Source organism: Falco cherrug, chromosome 13 (genome assembly GCF_023634085.1).
Source record: "Falco cherrug isolate bFalChe1 chromosome 13, bFalChe1.pri, whole genome shotgun sequence".
Classification (NCBI taxonomy): Eukaryota; Metazoa; Chordata; class Aves; order Falconiformes; family Falconidae; genus Falco; species Falco cherrug.
Window position 1 is genome coordinate 7,314,891 of NC_073709.1, and position 8,985 is coordinate 7,323,875.

Genomic DNA, 8,985 nt, shown 5'->3' on the forward strand with positions numbered 1-8,985 from the left:
AAACAGAACATTTCACCCAACAAGTCTTCAATATTTTGTGGTCAAGAAAAAGTCTATCTTCTCAATAAAACCATCTATTTTTTATTTAAATACTGCAAAGGACAATTTACCACATCCCTTGGGAGCACACCAACACTAATAACCCTTGCTGCTGCTAAAAAAAACCAAAAAACAAAAAACAAAAAAAAAAAAAACAAAAAACCCCACCCAACAAAAAACACCCCACACTTTGTTTTTAATATCTTCAGCTTCGGCCACTGGATCCTGTATGTCTTTGTTTTGAGATGAAAGACCCTCAAAATCATCTCGCTGGCACATCCAAACCAAAATCAGGTACTCTTTCCACCTCCTTAATAATCAGCTATGTACAATTCTCGGTATATTTGCACTGACACAAAGGCTGCACAAGTGTTAGGTCCTGCATGGCTTCCACCTCCAAGCTAAAAGCAGGCTTTATGAAATCAGACCCAAGTTCACCAGCAGATTCAGTGAGGACCTCAGGCAGCCTCTAGCTAACGTGTCTGGAGAACAGCAAAACCAGTAAGCCCAGGGAGCTGCACATTGGCTAGGGCTTTATTCTTTAGAGGCACTCAGCTATGGACATAAACAAATTCCAAAAAGGCATGATCAGGGCAGGAAAATGTATAAGGCAGATGTTAGATAAATACCTTAGCATGGCTTCTCTGCTTCTGCATACAAGTAACTACTTTGTGTGTGCACATGTCTGGGATGCATTTATACATTTAAGATCAAAAGGCAGCCCCTTAGCCAGACACATGTGCAAAATTTGGTTTTGCAGTCCTAAATCACCTGCTGGAATTAGCTTAGGATCACTTGATTTAGAAGATTTTAATTCACAAAGAGAAAATAATATATCAAGAATTGCTGCTTGTGACACTAAATGCCCTGTAAAGTTACATACTGACTGTTTTCTTGCAGCAAATTACACTACACCCCAAAATCTAAAGTTCTTTCTAGGCTGATGACCCCATTCTTATCAGCTGCTTACATACTATTGTGCTACTTAAAAGCATCTTGTTGGAGCAAAGGAAGTGTCTTTGTGACAGCATAAGTGAACAGTAATTGACACACTTCACTGAACATACTCATATTGAGATGAGCTGTTCTAGCATTAACATGATAACGCTGCATTGCAGGATGGTCTAACTACAGCCAGCATTAAAAACAAAAACAAGAAAAAAAAATAATCACAGCAACACCTTTCCACAACCAATGAGGTGGCAGGGAAAGGAGTGTATGCCAATTCCAAGTAGAAAAGGAAAGAGAAACTTTGAGGAATTTCTCCTTAGCCATTTTCTCAAGAGGTTGGGAAGGTGAGACTGGAAAAAGCCAGCTGTGAAGAAAGGAATGTAACTTAACTAGGCTGTCTTCTCTGTAAAGACATCTTTACTTAGATGCATTGTGTTATACAGCATGCTTTTGTAAAGATTTCAAACTCTTTAGAAAATGTTAGTAAGTCACTGCTCTTTTCTAAGCATCAAAAGCAACAAAGCTCAAAATATTGTCTCCTGGGTTCCCATGTATTAATATATGCTGTAATACACATATTATTTTCCCTGTATTAATAGCCAAAAAGCTTCTGTTAGAAGCAATAAAAGTCCTTCAAGGTAAATTATCCAGTGTGTTGCAGAGAAGATTTAGTCAGAATGGAAACTTTCTCCATGACTGTGCTGCAGTCACAGCTCTAGACAACATGGCAGCAGTGCACAGTGTTGGCTTAGAGATGCTTTATGTCGTAGCCAACATCTTTGCTCATCATATAGTACTGAAGAATTCCAAACACACAGTAAACAGCAAACAAATTAATAAACGAGCTTGTGGGCTGGAAGTACTCTACAGTTCCTTGTTCTTTGAATACACTCTACATCCTCTATAACTAACAATACAACTCCCATCCATATCAGAGCAATAATGGAAAAAGGACTGAGAATCAAAAGGAATACATTTTATCTTTATATCTTTATGATAAAAGTGCCTTTCTGTGATAGGTCAAAAGTATGTTTTTATGCTTGCTGGGGGGACACATACACTCAAACCCAACACACTTGAAACTGATAAAAAGCAGAGCACGCAGATGGTTTACCATTCATCAGCATGCCAGCAAATTATATAGGTTGTGTGTGGTTCTGTAGTCTGTTAGGCTGCAGTTACAAACCTACACATAACTACTTGCAAGTGACTATCCATAGACTAACATGAGAACACAATGTCAATGATGCACCATGAGATCTTCTCTGAGTTTCTCAGGCACCACTGAATAATCAGAAAGTAAGTGGGAGCTATAACTATCAGAGATGTCTTTCAAGCATGCTGTACAGCTGTGGCAGTCTTCCAGGTTATCAGTGAGCACATAAAAAGCAAAGGTTGGGAGACTGAATCCAGTTAAGGTGTAGTTTATGGATAGATAACATGGAGAGTGAAGTATGGAAGTCATAAGGTACTTGTTTATTTCTACATTAAAGTGTGAATGTCATGCACCAGGGCTGTTTGTTTTTCTGTTCACACAAGATGGCCAGATACTCAGTATCAACTTTGTAACAGGGCAATCTTAGCTGGAGTAACTGTACAAGCCTTGCCAAACTAGGAACAATCATCACAACCTTGCCACAGAATTTGCTGTTTTACCCCCGCTGTCGTCTCAAAATTCCTGGTAAGAGTGACAACCACACACCTGGCGTGACAGCTGCGAGCCCCACAAATTCAAATACTATGGGGCTGATGGGATGCACACAAAACTTCCAGGAAAACAATGAAAAATTCAGTAGGTGAAGGTAGGGAGTGATGAGCCTGTAGGTTCAGATTCTCAGCTGACAGATCAGTACAACTTCACAGGTTGCAGCAGAGCAGTGCTAGCTCACAATTTGGTCCTAAACATTTTGGACAAAGATCATATCAGCATCTAAACAGATGAAGTGGAAAGAATGTTGTAATGGTGGTGGGCTTCTTTGTTTATTCAAACGCATGACCCTTACAGCAGAAGTTCTGTAACAGCAAACCCTAACCTCCCTGGCCCTGGGACAGCACTGCTAAGCGAGTACCGTGATGTAGCAAGACCACTTTTGCTAGCCTCCTGTTTAACTTCTTCACCGTGGCTGTAGGCGGTGTGTAACCTGAGAACCAGGGACTGGGTTCCTCTGCCTTGAAGATCCACTCAGTGTTTTCTCTACCGACTTAAAGTGATGCTGAAGCACTACAGGCTGCCTGTGGCTTACACCAAACTCCCACCTATGCAGATTCCCTTGTCCCATCTGGGAAACCAGTATAACTAGACTTCAACTTTACTCCTGGGTAGGGGGCTCATGAAAAATGAAAAAAAGATCCTACCTCCTTGCCAAAAGTCCTTCACTAACACCTACATCTGTCCAGACCTCATTTTGAAATATTTCCAAAGGGCAAAGACTCTGTCCAAAGGTCTCAGGCATCTCTCTCTCATTCCAGCTTCCCTGTGAGATCAAAACCAAAGCAAAGGCTGGTGCAGACAGAGTGCCAATATGCAGGATGCAATGAGATGCAATGCCACAACAAAGTGAAGATGGATGCTGGGCACCCCTGGACCTGCAGCCATGTGTTAAAAGCCGTGGAACAAACTCATCAGTAGCCAGTAAGGAAATGAGGTGGATTATTGCCAGCTCTTATTCTTTATTTGCAGATACATTCTGTTGTTGTGCTTTCCTGAAACTGCGACTGAGTTCTGTTTTTCCTAATATAAATTTCTCTGTCTGTGACTCTTTCAAAGAGCTTGCCACTGTAGTTTCTTGTATGAAGGGTGATTTTTTAGTTTTCCCAGTTTCCTGGGTAGAGATGTAAGCTTGTCAAAGGGAATTTGCTTATACCAAATTCAGTAATTTTTGCTGCTCTTAATTACCTGACAGGAAGGCTGCAGATGTGTAACTTCAGAGTCAGTGACAGTTTATATTAAAATTATCATTGAGAACACACCAGGCTAGTTTATCTTTGACAGAGCATGCAGACAGACCCAGAGGAAAACTTAGGTACGTGAGATCCTGCGGTTCAAATTCCCATCTCTGATCAATATTCAGGTCTCACCTGTTGTGAAGATTGTTTATGTCATACCTGTGCTAGATTTTGGGGTCCATTAACAATACATGCTGAACTTATTTGCTAATCGTACCAAGTAGATATGTGTACAACACACATCCTGAATTTGAGTAAGAGCTAAATCTATGCCACGTTGCCTTATTGTAAGATTCTTGCACCTTCCTTTGAAGTCTTCATGATCGTTCTTGAAAATATAGACAAATCTCACGTGAAGTGAACCTAATCATGAGTACCTGGTCTACAGGAACCTTTTTAATGACAACTGTTATAAACCCACTACTTTCAGTCCTCCTAAGAAAATCTATTAAGACACAGTATACAGAAATAAAGTTGTTAGTATACTGAAGGGCTTGGGGAGAAGCCAAGTAAAATCATGTTATGATATTGAATTATAGATAACCAGGAAGAAATAAGAGGTCTTCCAGTCCCATACTGCAAAGCCACCACAGTCAGAATTTTCTTGGCGAACTGGCAGAGCATAAGATATAATTGTAGCTGTATAAGGAGCTGTACCTTCTGCAAGGAAAAATATACAGGTTAAAGGCTCAGCTGTGGCCCAGCTCTACCTCTGTTCTGCAGTTCATCTGTGGACCATCCCCATAGTTGTTGAGTACTTGTGATACGTGATGTCCACCCCAGAGTTATCAGCCTCAGGGAGAACATCATGATTTATAATTAAGGCAATGGAATGGAAATTTAAGAGACTTCACTGGGGAAATCAGTTTGTTTCTACCCCTATTTTATAAAGATAGACTTTCTCTTCCTGTGCCTGTCAATTTACACTTCCTGACTCTGTTGGGTAGCAACTGCTACTTGCAGAAAAACATCTTTGCAGTGCACAATGCTTTCTTGACCTTGACTGAAACGTGCAGCTGCTGTTGTCATAAAATAATAATCAATATTAATCACTGTCAGTCTAGTTATATGAATGTCTCCCCCTTAGCTGAACAAACCATCTGTATGTACGTACCAGCCTTCCATATGATAAAGGTGCCACCAGTGCAATTGATTACTCAGTATGGTTAACTACATGAGTGCCCTGCAGGATTGTGACAGAGGAGATGTATTGATGGTCTCGGGGCATTCCTATCAGGGTGCTCCTGGACATGATTTATCCTGCCCATCTGAAATGATGACTTAGGATCTGCAAACCCCTAAGGGGAAATCAGACCTTTGAAGTTCAGCTGGGACAGCCTCTGGGTGCCTCTTTGAGAGCTCCAGACCCTGAAGAAACATGGGGCTGGCCCTCAAGGGTGTTCTTATATTGGCACATAACCAAATTACCTATGCAAAGGAAGAAGCTGAACTACAACACAAAGGCATTTTGCATCTGGATGACATGTTCTTAAAGCAGCAAAACATCTTTGTTATGAATGTAACATATGTGGTACTCTTCCTCTGTTTGGCAGGAGATAAGAAAAACAGAAGCAACGCAAAAATGAAAACAAAATGGAGCACATAGGCATCATGAAACAATTACAGTGCTGTGTCTCATTAGTATCTAAATCTGGGATTGCCAAACTTGTTTTAAAAACAGTTTTGTTCAACACTCAGTGACAGAATTTAAAAGCTGACATATCTCACTGTATTGTGGGCCACAGTCACAGCTGCTGTAAATCATTATAAACTAATGAAGTCAATGAAGCTTCTCTGATTTACACTAGCTGAGGTTATGGCTCAGTAAGGATAGACTTGCTTTCTAGGAGTGTTCAAGGAAGCCAACTTCTGTGTGTCCTGTGATGAAGTGGTTATTTATAATGGCCTTCAGTGTGGTTTAGAGCCAAATTTCCACATCAAAAGTAGCTTTATAAGAGATATCCTTACAGTGAGGTTCAGTGCAAAATCATGACTTCAGAAGCCAGCTTTCCTCGTGCTCTCAAGTATTTGATTTCAGCCTGAAAACCATCTGAGAAGCCAAGAAAAGCAGAGCCATTCCTGCCTACTTCCCCAGCTCTGCTTCATCTTTGAGCTGCCTGCATATCCAACAGGCCCCGACCTACACTGCCCATTTATCAAAGCGAGTTACTCTAAGTGTCTGTTTATTTTTGTTCAGAAATTCCCAGTAAGACAGACAAGTTTCATGCTTAACCTGAAAAATTGGGGATGGAGGTGGAGTTCTTACCAGCTCCAGAGCTATTTGTTTGACTTGGCCACTAGTAGAAATAAAACACAATAACATGTCCCAGTGTCACAGCAAGAGGTGGAGGTCACAAGAAAACAGATCATGTCTTTCACAGCTCTTCAGCTTCAGCATGCTGAATTATGACTCCTATTATTTACTTACTGGATTCTCCACCCTGTGCGCAGGCTCCAAGCATTCAAGAAGCAGCATGTCTCTGCTTCAAAGAGCTAACAGGCTAAGCAAGACAGTGAAATCTGTCCTGAAGCTACGCTAACCTCCTCCTCCACTTTTTTTTAGCTGAAAGGTCAGATGTTCTCACAAACCTTAGCTGACTTCTGGCATCTTCTGCTCACCAGACTACCATTCCTGCAGTCCTGCACCTCTGTGCTCTCCTCTGCCATATTAAACTGCCAGGCTGTCATGGCAAATATGTTCCCAATGCAGCCAAACCTGTCCTCCAGGCACCAGCCACCCATGTGTTGCAGCTCAAGGTGGTCTGTTGCAGAAGCATATCGCTTTTTTTAGGAGGGCCATGGTCCCTGCATGTCCAGCCTCGATGTGCTCTAGCAGATGACCAGAAAACGTCACATGCTCCTTTCACTGACCTTGTCACTTACAGACTGTCTTTTTTAGAGCTTCTTGCTAGAAAGTTCTTCTCAAGTCCAGCTGTTGAGAGATTCGAAACCACAGCTGAAGCCTCTCCAAATCTCCCAAGTGGTTTCTACACATCCTCTGTAGAGTACCACGCTCTTCCATATTCTCCTCAGTGGGTTTAATCCCCTATGGGCTCACTGGGTGCAAGAAGACAACTTTGTAGGGATGCTTCCAAAAAGGGGATCTTCTAAACTGACAGCAACAAAGAAATCCACATGTAGGCTGAATATGAAACATTAGTATGTAAAAGCCTGCCTCACATCTCAGCCTTTTGGGAGGTACCACTTTCTCCTTAAAAGTATAGCATCCTCCTCTGTCATAATCTAAGGTTTTGCTCTTGGTCTCTTCTCTCTATACAAAAGATCTGATAAATATTCTCTCATTAAGAGCTACAATTTCGTTTTCCAGGGAATGTTCCTAGTCTACCTCAGAGGTGGTTAGGGAACCCATTTAGTTACTGGTCAGTCACCAGCCTCCCAAATCGGTTGTTTTTTATTCAGCACCCAGCACAACAGTTGAGTGCTGTCTTTCTGGGTGTGTAAATACCACTCGCTGTTCCTCCCTTACTAGATATTTTTTTTTAATGTAGACATTTTTTCTTGGTATCTATGGCTTAATATGGAGCCAAGGTAATAAAACCATCAAGACACTATGTTATTTGATATAAGGGTAGACAGATATACTAAAGCATCATAAATGCAAAATACACCTTCTATTCCCCTCTACTTCTATGCCTTGATTTGGGGACTATGACTAACTGTTCCCAAGAGTTTGTTGAGTTTGCTTGTTACTTTAGAGGCAAATTGTGTATTTCTCTATTTAACATATCTCACAAAGACCTATTACTTTCTTCTGTTATATTGCTTATATTCTTCTTAGAAACACCCTCACAAACTGCAGAAAGATCCACCACCACCACCTGTTATGTGTGCTATGTTTTGTTCTCAACTTCTCCAGGGGAAGCAACTGTGAGGTAGATTCTTTTTCTTAGCCTGGACATTGTTCAGCTTTTAAAACTGTCGAGGGCAGTCAGTCTTTCTGCTTCCTAACCTGAAACCAAAATTCAAACAAAATACCTACCTTTTTTTTTAATAATTTGCAGTAGTTGTTGTTTGGTTGTCTCAATATCAAGGGAAATTATTTTTGTTGTGGAATATTTAAAAAACCAGAAATCTACCAAACAAATTGATTTCATTTCTGTTAACGCCATCTCACAGCCTTTCAGTGTTTGGCTCCGATTTTGGTTTTTGATGCACATCAGTTACTAGGATTGAACTGGAAGGCAGTCAGACAATTCCCAGATAATAAGCAGGAAAAACCAATGTAAAGCCATTATCCCAGAGGAGCTAGAAATAGTTAATTACACACAAGTAATGAAACCAGTTTCCTCACCCTCAGAATTTATCCTGGACCACAGAGTTACAGAATTTTCCTTGGATCTGGTTGGGGCAAAGACAGGAAACTGCATCTTCTAAACTTTAGAAATAGATCTTAAACATGTAAACATAAGATATTATGCCCCTATCTTTTAAGTAACATTTATATTATCTAAAATAAACAGTCTTTCTGAAGTTAGTCTGTAATTGACATCTGACACAGTCCACATTGCAACAGATATGATAAGTGCAGTAAACAGCAGAAATTATGCTTCTCTGTGCTCTGAGAAACATTCATATTTCCTTACACAGATAAACTTTATTTTGTTGCTATGCAACCCTCACACAACACACTACATTCTGCAGTAAATAAGAGTACAGATTTTACAACTGAAGGGCAAGCATGTGGCCTTTTGGGTTTTCTCCCCATTTTGAGTTCCAGCCCCAGCTTTAGTTCACATTGTAATATTCCATCATTTCATTACAAAGCTGCCTCTAAAGCTCAGTAAGGGATATTTCAAACAGAGCAAAAAAGGAGAGTCAGAATGCATAAGTCCTTCTGACGCTGATGGGAAACAAATGGTGGACCCAGTGATGTCAGTGACAGCGGAACAATGAAATCAAGGCTTTTTTTCTTTTTTTTAAATCCTCCTTAAAAATGAACACTAAATATCTACAACAAAGTTTTCAAAACCTTTCTTCAGCAGCCTCTCCTCGTGCCCAGTAACATATGTTATACCTGCAACAGAAGAG